Raw genomic sequence first — 17,507 nt, 5'->3', positions numbered from 1 at the left:
TCATTCACCACGTTCCAAGAATATGTCATCCTTGTTCAGTGATTCTCTGGGTCTCCTTTGCAACTCTATTTTCCTTTGTTCTGCTGAACAACAATTCAATGTTAGACCCAATACAGATACCTAAAAAATCCAATGCTCTACTAAGAGACAAATTACAAAAAAGAACATACCCGCGAGGACTCGCTTGTAGCAGTCAGCATCTCAGCCAACTATTTGATCAACATCATCATGGTAGAACTGTTGGTGTCATGCCCAACATCCATGACCAGTATAACGTTGTCTGCAATCTCCTAGTTGCCCAATATCTTCCTGTTCCCATCTCTCCCTTTCATCAAATGCGAGATCAGATCTTCCGACGATGACTCGCTCATCGTCTCGCTCCTCCGATTGCTTTTAATCACCTTGATCAGCTCTCGGCATAAATTAGCCACAAACTTCACCGCCTTGTAGTGCCTTGTGCCCGGAAAATAGATGGGAAGCTGAAACACGCCTCTGGGCAACACGTTGAACTCTTCCAGGAGGTGGGATTGTCGACTGGGGTCGTCCATGCTCACAAACACATCGCAGGCGATGGAGAAGGTGTACTTCTTGATCAACGGGAAGGCCTTCGCCTCCTTCTTCCTTATCTAATCATCTCTGAAGCACTCTCTACACGTCCTGTCGAACCTCTCCAGGAGCTGGTACATCACCTCTTGGTTTAGAAAAGATGTGATCAGCTTTTAGGTATGGATCGCCTTCTCGTAGGGAGTTGTAAAGAAGGTGTCATCAAACAGCTTTTTCAAAGAAGGGGGCCACCATGTCACAGAGAAGGTGCACAGTAGTGTATCGAGTTCGCGTGTTGGCAGAGAGATAGAGACAAGGAGAGAGAGGGAGAGAAAAATGAGAGAATGAGTGTGGGGGTATTTTAGATATTATAAGAAAATATTAGGAACTGATTCGTTCCATTTTTTTGGGAGAAGTGCTGAAAAAAAAATCAAAATTGGAGTCACTTTTTTAAAGTACTTTTTCCCCACTTTTTTACCAAACACACAAAACCACTTAATGTGTAGCAGTCACAACTCTTAAAAGAAGAACTTTTTATAAGTGTTCTCAAACAGGGGCTTAGTCAAACAGGCTTTAATACTATCTTAAATAGCCTTCAACCTAAAAAAGTTTAAGCTGTTGGGTGTGGTTCTGAATAGTTTTTATTCTCGAACAATCACTCGTTGAGTATTGAGGAAAACCTGATTTTGGTTTTGAAATTCTTCATGTATTTTATAAAAATTGGAACTAATGTAGCCATTAGATTAACTTCATAAAAAAGAAACATCAAACTGAAGTCTCATGACCATGTCCCTTAACCAGCCCGATTCATTTGTCCTCTTATCCCCATCTGTAGGATCATCAAAGTGAACCCCAACATCTTTCTTCTCTCAACCCATGCTTGTAATGATCTTCTAATCGGTGGGAAGATTCAGATTTTTCTCGTCCTCCCATTTCAAAGATTGAATTTTTATGTGCAGCCCTTTTCTTACAAAGCTTGCTTTGAGGTTTACAAAACTAGGGGCTGAATGCTAGAAAGGTTATCTAGTTCAATAATACTTGGGTCCCAACTCTTCCTGACTGATTCCCTTAACAAATGGTTGAGGCTATGAAGAAAATCCCGAGAGGCTTCTGTGTAAACTGTTTTGCAAATCTGCTTACTAATACTAACTGAACAGGTCATCTGCCAATGGAGGCCTCCCCGCAACTATAAACTTTGATCAAGATTCAAGGATGTGAGACTGATAAAATGACGGGCCTGGGCTAAATGTGAGCTTGAAATGGAGTTTTGGCTGGGCTAAGTTTGACTTTTCCCTGGCCCGACCTTCACATATGCTCACATTTAATATATTTCCATTACTCAAACAAAAATAACAATATACCCACTCATACAAAGCCTACATACAGGAACAGAACAGAAAAATAAACTAAAACCAGACCAAAGCAGAACAATAACCTACAACTACCTCACAAACTATATGGATATTGTTAATGTTAGGCTAAATTCGGATTCTGCATTTCTGCTGGATTAGAGGCTTAGAGCCCAGTCTCATTCTGAACCTAAAGTTTGTAGAACTGGATTGGAAAAACGAGCATCCAGTTGCAAATTGGGAACATCTGTCTATGAATTTAACATAAATATACAGGAGATCTTGGATCTATTCTAAATTGGATTTCATGAAGTAATGGGATTTGATCCCAAGTCTGCACGAATTAGGATTAGCTGAACGCTTTAGCAGTTCAGCAGGCTGTGGAACTTATAATAATGTTCTACGCCAGTGATAAAATACATGGGGCCCATTATTGAGAGGTTGAATGGTTGTGGGTCCAATGTATTTTATGACTGGTGTGGAGTGTTTTTATTGGTTCCACGGCCTGTTAAGCAGCTAAAACGTTCAGCTAATCCTATCTCGTTACAAATAACAATCAAACTTATCAATCGAGCCACCATCAGTCCGCTATGAATAGCTAAAAAAGGATTAAGAGGTCTAGCCCAAGTTATATTAATGAAAGAGTAAATGGGCCAAAGCCCGATTATGTCTTCCTGAGCTTCAATTGTGCTAAGGTTTTGAAATGTGTAACCAAGCCCAAGCTTGATGTTGAATTTGGCTACTGAAAATTTTGGCTTTGCCATTTACTCACAGGATTTGGCTTGGATTGGACCTAAAAAAGTACCCAATAACACAACCAAGCCCAACCATAGATCATGTAGAGGGGTTGCAATTTAGATCCTCCATGTTTAAACTCGCCAGGAACCCCGGCCAGTTCACTTATACCCTTCCGTTCCATATGAGCTAGCAAGTAGAAAGCTACCCTGCCTCTTGATTTGTGGCCACTCACTAATATCAATCTCTATCACTCTCTGTTCTCAACTGCTCAAGAAGCCAAGAACTTTAATGGAAGACTCTGATTTTTTTTTTTTTTTTTGATAGGCAACTCTGGCTTCTAATTCTTGGCGGAGAATGAACCTTGTAGCTGTAGATCCCAAGAGGATAAGGGAATCAAAATATCATGGCTGGTACATCTCTTCATCTTTCTTCCAACAATTTATCTCTAGGAAGATTTTCAATATTGTGTCTGATATATACAAGTAATAAGTGCAGTGGTTACTTACCCAAATTCGGTATTGATGAAAGCCGTTTTTAGGATGCTGAAGAAAAATCCCATCTTCCCGAAAACCTCTTAAATCTATTAAGACAATACTACATGAGAATTCCTTCCTTACATTTTGATTGATTTTCTGTTGTTTTCTATTATTTTATGCACATGCATTGTACATGAGAAATTTGTCTTCATATTAATTACTTGAATTTTATATATATCATTAATTAAGATAAAAATTGAAAATTTATAAAAATAACAATATGATTAAAAGTAAACTTAAATGCTTGTAGTAAATGTGTACATGCATTGCATGTGGAAATTTTAAATTATAATAAAAATTATTATTATTATTATTATTATTATTATTATTATTATTATTATTATTATTATTATTATTATTATTATTATTAAATTTTCTATTCAATTTCTGTCATAAATAAAAATAATTTTTATTTTAACAATTATTTTTATTTAATATGATGAATATATAACATTAGAAATGTCCCCAAATGTTTTCAACAAATTTTTTTATTTTTTCATTTTTTGTGTTCATCTTTTTTAAAATATTTATTATTCAATTATGACATCATAAGTTTTTTAAAAAGTTTGATCATTGACCTGCCATATAGATAAGAAAATAGCTTTGCTTTCGATTCAAATTTAAATTATATATTCCATCTACATTATATAAATAATTTTTACTTATCACACTCAATTTTTGTTTGACATAATTAAAATATAATTTTTATATATTCTTTTGATTGCTTGTAATTTTTTTATTTTTTAAAGATTTAGTATTTAACTATCATATTATTGATTTGTCTATTTGACCCAAACCACTAACCCACCACCCAAAACAGAAAATATTTTGTTTTCTAGGTTGATATTATATTTTGTATTACATTTCCATCATTGATAAAATTATTTTTTATGTATAATACTTATTTTTATTCAATATAATGAATTTATAATATTAGAGATATACCCAATATTTTATTTTTATAAATATATAACATTAAATATGTGCCCAAAATTTTCTTTATTTTCTTTATTTTTTTATTCTTTGTATTTTCTATTTTAAAAATTTTATTATTTGACTATGACATCATTTCATTTCTAGGTTGATTTTGAATTTGGGATTCCATTTTCATTGTTAATAAAAATACTTCTTACATTACCTACTTATTATCGTTTTGTATAATGAATATACAATATTAAAGTTATCTCAATTATTTTTCTTTTTTTGTATTGTATATTTTATTTATTTTAACTTTTTTATTATTTAACTATGGCATTATTTATTAACCCATTTGACCCCAAATGGTTAAATTTCTTACCCACCATTGGGAGGGAAGAAAATTGTTTTGTTTTTAAATTATTTTTCAAAATATTTATTTTTGTACTATTAAAATTAAAATTATAGATTTATTTAGTAGAATTTAATGATGATAAGAATATATCTTAAATACATGATTTAATGAGAGAATATACTTTAGATATAATATTTAATGAGAGAGAATAGGAAAATAGTTTTATTTCCAGTTGGTTTTAAATTTTACATGCAATTTTCATCATTAATAAAAGCATTTCTTATTTATCATACTTATTATTGTTTAATATGTTGAATATACAATGCTAAAAATGTTTCCATTTTTTTTAATTTCTACATTATTTTTGCATTTTATCTATTTTTGAATTTTATTATTTAATTGTGGCAATATGGATTGGCTCATTTGACCTAAAATGGTTTAATTTCTTACCACCACCTAGATGAAAACACTATTTTTTCTAGGTTGATTTTGAAATTATAAGTTTTTATGTTATTGGGGTTATTAATTTATTATGCATGGATTTAATTAATAGAATTTAATGATGAAAAGAAACGAAAATGTCTTAAATATATGATTTAATGAAGGTGAATGCAAGTTAATATCTTAAATGTTAAATTTAACGAGAGGAAATTGAATGCATTTAATATCTTAAAATTACCTCTTTTTAACTCATTTAATATCAATAACCGATTACCCTATTTGCCCTTATCTTTTATCAATAAATTTAAATATGGAGGAGTAAATTGTGCCCTCAAAAAATTCCAAAAAAACTATTAAGGTCAGTCATGCTTTTTAAAGTAGTATATGTATTTGTTGTATTTGAGTGGGGTTTAGTGTATGAGAGAAAGATTTGTATTTTTTGGGTTTCTCGGGCAAGGTGGGCTATGTCCTTCTGTTACTGTAATTTAATTTCCATTTGATAATGCTTGATAACATTTTGAGGTGGCTACCCCTCCACCTAAAGTACCAGAAATGATGATGTCATCATTGGGAGAGGAGATGTTACCTATACACACAAGGATGTGCTATGGGATGTTGTGGGGCGCCCTCTTGCGGGTCATAGATCTGAAGTCCATCCAACAAGGTATTGGAGGCAATTCATTAACTAATCTGTTCAGACTTACAACCAGATAACAAAGTCTCAAGAAAAAAATCAGGAAAAATCAACCACGTACAAATGAGCAATACTGAAAGCATGTTTGGCCGACTGGTGTGCAACTTTGTGACAATTACAAGAGACCCATAGTATCAAGCAATGAAGATATGTGAGATGATGAGTTTAAAATCAACAATAATTTTTTAAGGCTTATATATCAGATGTATATTAGCAATAATTTTTACTTCAAACAAGGCTCAAACTAGGGACATAAACGGATCGGATTTGAATCAATGTATATTCGAATCCAATATCCAATATTGTTCATGTCGGATCCGGTCCAATCCAAAAATCCAATGGAATCTAATAGGACTAGATTTGAATTCGAATCCTATTAGTGAGTCGAATCCTCGAATCTGATCCGATTTAACTTGTTTTCTTTAAAAATTAATAAATTGTTAACAGAAAAATAAAATATATTAATTTAAATAAAGTAAGAACAAAAAATACAAGTATTTTTTATTTATTTTCATCATATATATACATGTTTTTTATAAAAAAAATAATAATATAGCAAATTAAAAAAATATATTTGTAAATAAATAAATAACATATATATATGTATTATATATATTTATATTTATAAATATATAATATATTGGATCGAATAGGGGTGATTTGAATCCAATCCAATTTCTAACCGGATCCTATTATTTGATTCAAAAATCCGAATAGGAAGTAATCTGAATTCAACCAAATAAGATTGGATTATGATCCGATCCATTCACACACAGCTCAAATAGTACTATATGCTCTATATCAGATGTATCATATCATCCCGGCAGATGGTATATATATACCATAGGCTTTTTCCAAACCTCTCATATTAAACAAAATATAAATATATTGGGTGTATCATATCATATTAGATGTGCATGTTCATAGGTGTATTAATGCTTCTAACCATGACATCAAAATATTTTTTTTAGTTGTGTTTGGGCCTAAATCTTAAGTTTGTCCATGTTATTCTTTTATGGAGGAGGGTATAGAAGTCTTAGAAATACATGGTCAGAACAAAAAAAAAAATTAATGGGGCGAGAGAGGCTCGAACTCTCGACCTCAGGATAACTCAGAAGCTATGAGACCTACGCACTAGCCACCTGCGCCACCACCCCATGATGTACTTATTGTTTAGGTGAAGAGATAATTCATACTAATTGCTATATTTCATGGTCATCTTGGTTTTGGGAAAATTGTTTCTAGTGTGTGTTGGTTGGAAGAATTTTAATGCTTTATTTTTTTACCTTGTTCTAGTTGGATAGTTAGGAGTTGGGTCTATATTGTGTTCATATTTGTTTGTTCTTTGTCCTTTTTATAGTTGGTGAGCTGGGTGTTGGCCTGGATGTATCATCTCTGCTGTACTCTATTCTGAGTTCTTATTTGTTTTTCTTTCAATGACATTCCATTTACCAAAACAAATCTTGATAGAGATTAAGAGAGGATATGATCAGGATGAACAAGGAGAGGTGCACCAATCATAGAACTCCACCTAGGCCTAGTTATCCTTTTGAAGGCTAAAATCTAGCATTTTAAGCATTTTAGTTACAAGAGTTCCATAACATACCTTTCTTTTTGGTTGGTTGATCTTTCTTTTTTAATATTTGCCAAGTCTAATAGGCATACTATTATGTTTGCTAAACTATGCTATATGTGATCTTTTTACTAATGAATTTGCTTTGATTCCTAGCATATATTAATAATCATTTCATGATTCATTTTAGCTACGTTTAGTATAATTAATGTTGTGCTCTTTGTGACCAAATGAATTTTCTAAAATCAAAGATTCAATCCATCAAAATAACCTCCATTAGAGTAATTGATCTTCCATCTAAAGATTTCTTCTCAAATACTAAGGTTATGTTTGGTAGAATCAGAATTGAAGTACCCTTGAAATCGTCTATTCCCCCACCCATTTGCAAGTTCAAACAGAAATCTGAAATTGGATTCCATAAGATATGCATGACTCTTAAAGGAGGATTAACATTGATAAAAGAGAAATAGGGTTTAGGGGTTTTGAAGTCACTTGTTTTTTATTTTGTCGACTAGAATGAGATTCTGATTCCCAAGGGGGAGGCCGGGCAATGTCCATTCCATCAGGAATGGGAATTGAAATCCCATTTTGCTCAACCAAATGGTTGGAATTGGAATGGGCCGGTCCCGATTCTAAACCCCTATTCCAGCAAACCAAAGAGACCATAAAATAAAGAACAATCAAAATGTTAGTATTTGTTTAGGTGGTTGCTAAATTGGCCAAGGGTGCCACGTGGTTGACTCCGTGACCTCCCTCTTAGGACCACATCAACATCATTACCCAAAACCACGTGAAGGACGGGCACGGCCAAGAAGGAACTTCCACACATATAATGAAGCAAATTCCACCGAGGAAGAGGGAATCTGCCCAAAACCTCAGCGGACAACCTCATCTCAACAACCCCGGAAACCCTATCCGAGTAGAACATAGATGTCCAACTATAAATAAGTATGCCACGCTCAAGGTAAAGGGACTTTTGGACTTAGAACTCAATCAAGCACCCTTCTTACATTTACCTCGATTTTGACCAACATACATACCTTGGTTCGTCTTGATCGATCTTTTTGCCACTCACTAACCTAAGTGTCAGAGTGCCTACCCGAAAAATAATTCCTCAGGCCTCTGGTTGTTCCTATAATTGTAGACCTCAGTGTGTGGGACTGTAACCTCAATTCGAAACACCTCACGGACAACATCAATATTTTTCCTCTTCTCGTACCCTTTCTATTCAAAAACTTGAATCGACATTTATCTTATTTGATATTTCTTGCCTAAAACAAAAGGACAAGAACGATGGAAGGACTACTAGGCCCTTCTAATATGAACAATTCCATGGACGGGGCTGCGTTTAACCCAATAGCTAATTAAAGCACAATATGAATACACTAGATTGACCCTTTCTCTTTGGTTGAAATGAAGTTAGCATTTGCATCTAAACTGTATTCGTTTTTTATAGTAAAGAAATGGGTTTGTGGATTTCTTCTCTAATGCATCCCAAACGTGGACTTCAAACGTCTTTTCTTTCTTCTGGGAAGTCAATATTATGAAATATGACCAATGAGCAGAAAGGGGGTTGAGTTTGCGATGTTGCTAACGATGATATGAGAGGTTTGGCTTTGGAACATCAAGCGGCTATGTTTGAACACATCAGATATAACTAATTAAGGCGGAGTTTGGGAGTGTTTATTTGAAAAATAAATATTTATTTTAATAAATGCTCATGAGTGTTTGATGAAAAAAACACTTATTTTAAACAGGGCTACTATAAGTATTTTCAAAATGATATAATAGGCCCAGACAGACAAAAAAGAAAATAAGCAATTAAAAATAAGCCTAAAATTTGGATTTCTCAAAAAAGTTCTTATATGCTTATTGGTGTGCTACAGACCCAAAAACTTAAACTAATTGCCATAGTTTTGAAGTGAAATTTTCTATGTTTTGAAATAGGAGACATGGGATCAATTTATTTATATTCATTTTCGATATTAGTGGGTCCTACAAAAAAACACAATCTTAAGTGTGATAGTTACTTGGGTAAATATTACGTTACGTCTACTTGCATAAATAACTTTTCTTCGCAAATGACACGGTTATGGATAAAAACAATCATAGTTTAAGGTGCTGTTTGGCCCATCTTTTTGCATGGTCTTTCAATTATTTACAATTTGGGAAGACAAAAAATCGATATATTCCCATTTGGCATGTGAAAGATCTAATCGCCAAAAGACGCAACACTGAAAAGACGTGCGAAGCCCATTTTGGGCTGATCTCGGGAAGCTCCAAATGAAGCTTCCCGCGTCTTTCACATTTTAATCTTGCACGAAAAGACCTGAAGTGATGCATGGAAAGACGTACATCTGCCAAACGGTCTTTGAGCTGCCCAGATCTTATGTCAAAAACTTAGTACGTTTATTGACTGTCAGAACTACAAGAAGATCTTCTAAAAAATACTTGCCAAACGGGCCCTAACTTTACTTGGGAAACAAAACAACATTGGTAAGTATACTTACCTAGGTAAATGTTCCTAAGAAATGTTACCCAACTAAATGGCTCCCTGAAAAATAAACAAGGCCTAAGTCGGGTTTCATGATAGAATCTTTTCTTGTTTTTTTGACACAAGTCAAAATCATCATATTTATATCTATATTATGTATGTGTTGGACATTTATAGATGGGGTGCTTCTCAAATAAAAGTCTAATTGAAAAGCATTACTTTAAATGTTTATTGTTTTTATTGTTTGGTTAGATGTTTCAAGTAACACCCCATAAAGCTTTCTTCCACCTCAACTTACAATGCTCTAGGTAAGCATTTCATTTCAATAAACGTTGGGGCATTAGGAGAAGTCAAAGCTTCTCTCAATGCCTCATGCACATAAATCCTAGCATTTCTGTTTTTTGAGATTTATTTAATAATTATTGAAACCAAATAGAGGCTTTATGCACACACAATAAACAACAATGCCTAAGTGGCATTGATGTGACAACATTTTTCTAATAAACATCCACATAACCAAACATAACCTCTATCATATCAAGTGGATACTTGTCTTGATTTCAATGTAAATCATAAAAATTAGGGTAAAATATAAAAACCTTCCCTAAAGTTTTTGACAATCATAAAAACATCCCCTATGGTTTTATTTTAGCAAAAACCTTCCCTTTATTTTTGAAAAATTCAACAAATACCTCCCTTCCATCAATGACCAAGATGAAAAGCATTAAAGAGATGACCATTTTTTCAAAAGACCTATTTTACCCTTTTACGAATTAATGTGCATCTATTTTTACTAAAATAGCCCTATCTCAGCAACTCCATAATTCGCTCGAACACTGTTCATCTTCTTCCTCACGACGCATGGCGGCAAAATGGCAGTGCACTCCCCCCCCCCTCCAACCTTCCCAAATTTTACTAAAATAGCTCTCTCTCCTTTCTCAATCCTTTATTGCTTCTTTTAGGGGGTAGCCGGGGCTCTGGCTAGCCGGTTGTAGCTAAGATCAATCATCCTGATTCTGACTTGGTTCCATGGTCGAATAGGGCCGCTGAATTCCTCTGTAGCTAAAGGTTGAGCCGCATAGTAAATTAGGCCAAAGCTATTATAGAAGACAAATTAGCTGGATAAAAAAAAAGGTAATCGACTAATCGGATATTCGGACCTCAACTAGAAACAACAAGAAAGGTAATCAGAAAACTCACTCTATTCTACTTGCAATAGTCAACATCCGTCCAGCAGTTCTCCCCTTTGATGACATCGGCAGGCCAGTACCGACTTGGTATGATGGCGAAGATCGATGACGTTACCACCACCCATCTCACCTCGCACTCCTTCGCTGCTTTCAACACATTAATCGTCCCTTTGATCATCGGATCCAAAAGCTCTCTCTATTATTGTAATATTAAAAGAAAAAGAAGAAATGAGCATAAAGTAATTACAACAATTAATTAAATAAAATTAATTTTCATCTGTTCTGCCTCAGAGCCTCTGAGAATGGACCTTAGGGTCTTTGACTTTATCCACAATGTAGGGGGAAGCAAGGTGGAATACATCGACGGTTCCATTAATCGTGACCATAAGAGAATCATAGTCGAGGAGATCGATCTGGAAGAGGCGGAGATGAAACTCTGCTCCTTCTAAGGTTTCAAGGTGCTTCGTTTCTTTCTCATCCCCTATGACAAAGACACCCAAATTTTCCAAATGAAAAAAAGGGAAAAGCTACCCAAATGCTTATTGGTTTGTAGATAAACACAAAATCGAGATTATCGTTTGGATGATCCTATGGTGATGTATCAGTAAATATGATGAGAATCTATTTGGATGACCCAATATAATCGATGTGCCATTATCTTCTGAACTCAATAACGGTCAACTAGGTAGCACGACTACCAATTAAACAAAGGTAGGGCTATAGAGGAACCTATTCAATGACCCTGTTCGACCGTGGAACTAGGTCAGAATCTGGACGATTGATCTTAGCTACAACCGGCTAGCTAGAGCCCCGGCTACCCCCCAAAAGAAGTAGTAAAGGATTGAGAAAGGAGAGAGGGCTATTTTAGTAAAAACTGGGAAGGTTGGAGGAGGGAGTGCACCGCCATTTTGCCATTGTCCATCATGAGGAAGAAGATGAACAATGTTCGAGTGGGTTATGGAGTTGCTGAGACAGGGCTATTTTAGTAAAAACAAGATGCACATTCATTCGTAAAAAGGGTAATATAGATAGTTTGAAAAAATGATCATCTCTTTAACGTTTTCCGTCTTAGTCACTGATGGAAGGGAGGTATTTGTTGAATTTTTTAAAAATTGATGGGAGGTTTTTGCTAAAGTGAAACTGTATGGGAGGTTTTTATGATTGTTAGAAACTTTAGGGGAGATTTTTGTATTTTACCCTAAAAATAAAAAACAAAGACTATATACTATATATATATATATATATATATATATATATATATGGTTAATACATGTTCACATGCATAGCACATGCCACTCAACTAATTGACATCAAGGAATACTAGACACAATGAGTTCATGCACAAAGATAACATATTCACATGTTTCAAATGTGACAAGCTTGTTGTGCAAGCCTGGCCATAAGCTACTCTATTACAAGCTCTAGAAGTCCTAGAGAAATTGCACAACTCAAAAGAAGAGGTTAGCTTCTACATTTTCCAACAATGGTGGTTAATCTCCAAGGAGTGTATTTCAGATAAGAATGTTTCTCCTTTATACTCATATAAAAAGAGGGTTGACATTCTCAAAATAAAACAAAAATGGAGAAAATTTTGACATGGAAAAATACAACCTAAAATTAAATCGTTTCGAGGTATTTTAATGTAATCATCATTGTTAATTAAAATTTGGTGAGGGTTGAGATTAAATGGGTCCTACAATAGAAGCCGAGACAATTCTCAAGATTGACCTTAATTATAGTAAAATTCGTATCAATAATATTAATGAAAATTTGGAATCTTTATATATAGTTAGTAATGAGTACTATTCTAATCATGGTTTCCAAACCATCATAGACCTGGATGATTGAATCGTTGGACCTGGAAACTGTCCAAACGACTAGTTTTGTTTCACCCTTAACTTTATTTCTTGGCAAAAACCATTTATTTGGTTAGTGACATGTTGACCCATTCAACCCAAACAATGTGTTTGACTTGTTTTTTTATTTTTTAAATTGCTATGGGTCATCCCTTTGAACTATACATTCAAACTATTGACTTGGAAATTGGTGGCCAAGGTGGTTTTAATTTCAAGTCGGTTTTTAAAACATTGATTCTAATGATAATAATCCAAATTTAAATGTTTTAATCAAGGTTTTAAAAACTAGACCAGACACAACCATTTTAACCACTAGTTTATGGTTTGAATGGTCCAACTATTTGGTTTGAAGGAATGACCCATTCTGATTTAAAAAAAAAATTAAAAAAATAGTTAAACTAAAAAACGGCAAAAAACTATTATCTGGATCGACAATTCGGTTGCCTGAGTCAATGGATCACTAATTAAGTCAACGATTTTTGGTCTAAGAGCGGTTTTAGGGTGAAATAGAACTAGTTATGTAGATTGGCATTCAATGACAAAAAAGGCAATCATGTTTCATTGATTAATTAGAAAGATATATATATATAGATACAAGACTCAGAGCACATGGAGGAAATTCTTGTAACTAATCCAGATGTTGAAGTAACCAAACCCAACTGTCAATGAACTCTCTCGAATGTTCGTGACTCCTCTAACACCCCCCTTCAAGTTGAATCATCTCGGATGCCCAACTTGGGTAAGTGGCATAAAAGGCAATCTATGGAGACAACCTTAGTGAAGAGGTCTTCTGGTTGAGAGGCACTAGAGATATGAGCAGCCATGAGATCACCTCATTGTATGTAGTCACGAACAAAGTGACAATCAATTTCAATGTGCTTTGTCTGCTCGTGGAACACAGGGTTGGATGCTATGTACAAAGCTGTCTTACTATCACAATGGAATGTTAGGGCTTTAGACAAAGTAATTGTCAATTCAGTAAGGAAATGTTTTAACCAAATGAGTTCAGATGTTGGGACGGCCATGGCTCAATATTCAGCTTCAGCAGATGAATGGGAGACTGTATGTTGTTTCTTGGTTTTCCAAGTAATGGGGGAGTCTCCTAGTAACGTTAAGTAACCCATGGTGGAGCGACGAGTGAGGGGGCAACTCGCCCAATCAGAGTTGTAGAAGCCATGGAGTTGTAGTGTACTAGAAGCTTAGAAGAAGATGCCATGAGATATTATGCCTTTGATGTAACACACCACTCAAAGGGAAGCATTGTAATGCTCTTGCTTGGGAGCATGCATAAATTGACTCAAGTAATTGACAACAAAACTAAGGTCTGGACGAGTGGTTATTAAGTACACAAGCTGTCCAACAAGTCTTCGATATTGAGTTGGATAAGAGAATGGAGCGCTAGAACTATCAACAAAATGATTATGTTGTTCCGTAGGTGTAGAGCAAAGTTTGCATTCAGTCATACCGGTCTCTCCAAGAATATCAAGCGCATACTTATGCTAATTTAGGAAAATCCCAGAAGTTGATCAAGATACCTCTAATCCAAGAAAAATTTTGAGTGGACCCAAATCCTTTATGCCAAAATGATCATCAAGGTGTATCTTGAGAGAGAGAGTGCACATATTTCCATTTTCTATTAGGATGACATCATCAGCATATACAAGTACAACAACAAAAGAATTCCCAGAATTGCATGTGAATAGGGAATAATCCAGAGAAGATTGACAATACCCCAAAGAAAGGAGTGCTTGAGTAAATTTTTCGAACCACATGCAGGAGGCTTGTTTGAGGCCATAGAGTAACTTTTGTAGTTTGCAAACATGAGTGGGATTTGCTTATTCAAAACCTCGAGGAATACTCATGTATACTTCTTCATGGAGACCATCGTGAAGAAAGGCATTATTCACGTCCAGCTAATGTAGATCCTAACCCTTAATGGCAGCTACAACAAGTAAGCAATGAACAATGGAAAGTTTGGTCATAGGACAAAAGTATCATGGTAATCGAGGCCTTCAACTGATGCCTTTTGCAACAAGTTGCACTTTAAAGCGCTCTATGGTTCCATCGGCCTTATATTTGATGCGGTAAACCCATTTTGCTCCTATGGGTTGTTTGCCAAGAGGTAGAGGGGTGATGATCCAAGTATTATTGCACTAAAGTGCTACGATTTCATCTGCCATAGCTTGACGCCAATGTGGGTCCTGGGCAGCTTGAGAATAGGATTTGGGCTCAACTTCAATGGAGGCTTGGTTTGTCCAGGAGGTGGAAGGGGGAAGTTGGAAAATGTAGTCTTGAAGGTGTGTGGGAATAGTGGTATGTCTTTTTGGCCGAGAACTGGTGGGAAGCAAAGTGTTGGGCTGACTAATGGGTTCAAGTGTGTCGACAACAATGGGGGCTGACCTTGAGTGGGCTCAGTTATAGTGTTAGGATTGGTGATTATGGGCATACTAGTATTAGTGAGTGGGTTATTGTGCTAAGTGGGTGGTTGGAGTGGGCTAGGATAGTCACAGTCATAAGAAGTGGATAAAGGAAGAACAAATTGGTGATGTGGGAAGAAGGTTGAGAGGCCATGCTAGAAGGGGAAGCGGTCCTCATAAAAGATGATGTCATGACTTGTAAATATTTTGTGTGTTAAGAGTAATCCTAGTGCCCTTTTGGCCATGTGGATAACCCACAAAAATGCAAGGTGTAACCCGAGCTACAAATTTGTCATGAGGCCAAGGATGAATTTAAGCGTAACACAGGCATCCAATGGCTCTTTAGTGATGGTAGGAGGGTGGTTGATGGAAAAGGGCTTCATAAGGGGAAATGTTAGAAAGTGAGGGAGTGGGTAGTAAGTTTATTATTTATGTGGTTGTAAGTTTGCATTCGACCCCAAAAGTGAAGAGGGAGGGAAGCTTGAAATCTCAAGGCCCAGGACATTTCTAGTAAATGGCGGTGATTCTGTTCTGCCACTCCATTTTGTTGGGGTGTTTTTACACATGAGGTTCGATGTAAAATATCTTATTGTAAAAAATATTGTTGAATAGACCCAGAGAAAAACTCCAAATCATTATCAAAATGAATTTGCTTTACATTGGTATTGAATTGCTTGTTCACCATAGCACAAAAAGATATAAGAAAATGATCAGCCTCAGATTTATATCTTAAGAGGTAGACCCACACACATCTCATGTGGTCATCTACTATAGTCAAGAAGTATCTTGCCCTTGAATGAGAGGGGGTCTTGTAATTGTCCCATATGCCACAATGTATCAAGGAAAAATGTGAGTTACTACGAGTATTGTTGATTAGAAATGGTAGGCGAGTTTGTTTATCTTTGTGACAAATATCACAACAATTTTCCCAATCAGCTATATTGACTCCAAGAATGAGAGCAAGACGACCTTGTGAGGTGTGGCCCAAGCGTATATGCCAAAGTGTGGAATTGATGACATAGGTGGAATGATAAGTAGTTTGTGAGTGGTTGGTGTTGGAATGGAAAGTGAAATAATAGAATCCATTTTGGAGCTCACCCGTCCCAATCATGATCTTGGAGTGTGGGTCCTAGAGAATGCGAAAGGTTGGAAAAAATTGCCACACAATTCAGTTGTTGAGTGATCTTGCTAACTGATAAAATATTGCAGTTAAATGAAGGAACTTGTTGAACATTATCAAGAATGTGAGATCCAACGATGACAATGCCTCTATGATTGGTGCAGGTAAGGGATCCATTCGAGAGTCGAATGGATGTGGTTGTGACAGTGGTGGGTGCACTTATTAGGGAACTATTTGACACCATATGGTTTGAAGCGCAATTGTTAATGATCCATTCTATAGGATCAGAGGAAGAAGGCTTACCAATCTAGACGGTGGCTGCAAATTTAGTAGGTTCATAGCTTAGGAGAGAGACCAATTGAGTATATCGGTGCATAGTGATGCCTGCCACTAGAGAACTGTGATCGGTGAAAGATGCAGTTTCCTTGGTGTATATGGAAAAGCAAGAAACTGCTACCATATACTTTGAAGAGTCACCAGTAGAGGTTGGACCTTTGTTATTCTGGCAATGATTCCAGTTAAGTGGATATCCTACAAGGGTGTAGAACCTATCTTTTGTGTGTCCGATGCACTTGCAGTGATCACATCGAAGTTTGGATCTAGGAGCTCCAGTGCCTTTGTCCTTGGATGCATCTATTGCTAATGTTGTCGCTTCAGGTTGCAAAGGTCAAAACAGTTGATAGTTGTTGCCGACGCTCTTCTTGTATGATGAGAGCATACGCTTTGTTTTGGGACAGGAGGGGCTTCGATCCAAGGATGCTTGAACGGATTATGTTGAAGGTTTCATTCAAGCCCATCAGAAACTGATGCAACTTCTCTCTGTCTCATTCTGCCAAGAAAACCTTCGCTGCTCCACAAGTGCATCCAAGACATTGTAATGGTGCTGAGTTCATCCCATAATATCTTCAGCTTTGTAAAGTAGTTGCTTACTAAAAGATCACCTTGTTGCAACAAGGCTAAATCTTGTTTTAGTTTATCTATTTGGGGGATGTTTTCCTACGAAAATCATTCTTGAAGGTCTCTCAAATTTCTGCGATTGATCCAATGAAGGCTACACTGTCATAGATCTCTCTCGTCAGTGAATTGAAGATCCATGCAACCATCATTGAATTGCATTTGATCCACGAATTAAGATCTAGAGAACCAGCTACTAGCTTGGGTAGCGAGCCATTGATGAAAGAAAACTTGTTCTTTGCCCATAGTGCATTGGTCATAGCTCATTGTCAAATTGGAAAATTGTCTCCATTGAGGAGGCAAGAAACAAGAACCGCTCCTAGAGTATCAGG

General features: G+C 35.7%; 1 pseudogene; it reads right to left on the bottom strand.

The window, feature by feature from the left end:
• On the bottom strand, nt 1-815 carry LOC148855167 (beta-amyrin 28-monooxygenase-like; annotated as a pseudogene).
• Nucleotides 816-17,507: the final 16,692 nt, after the last annotated feature.

This window comes from Nelumbo lutea, chromosome 4, assembly GCF_056320005.1.
Source record: "Nelumbo lutea isolate HS-2025 chromosome 4, American lotus-T2T, whole genome shotgun sequence".
In the NCBI taxonomy this organism is placed as follows: domain Eukaryota; kingdom Viridiplantae; phylum Streptophyta; class Magnoliopsida; order Proteales; family Nelumbonaceae; genus Nelumbo; species Nelumbo lutea.
The sequence above is the reverse complement of the archived record's forward strand: the minus strand, read 5'-3'. Positions and strand labels throughout refer to the sequence as shown.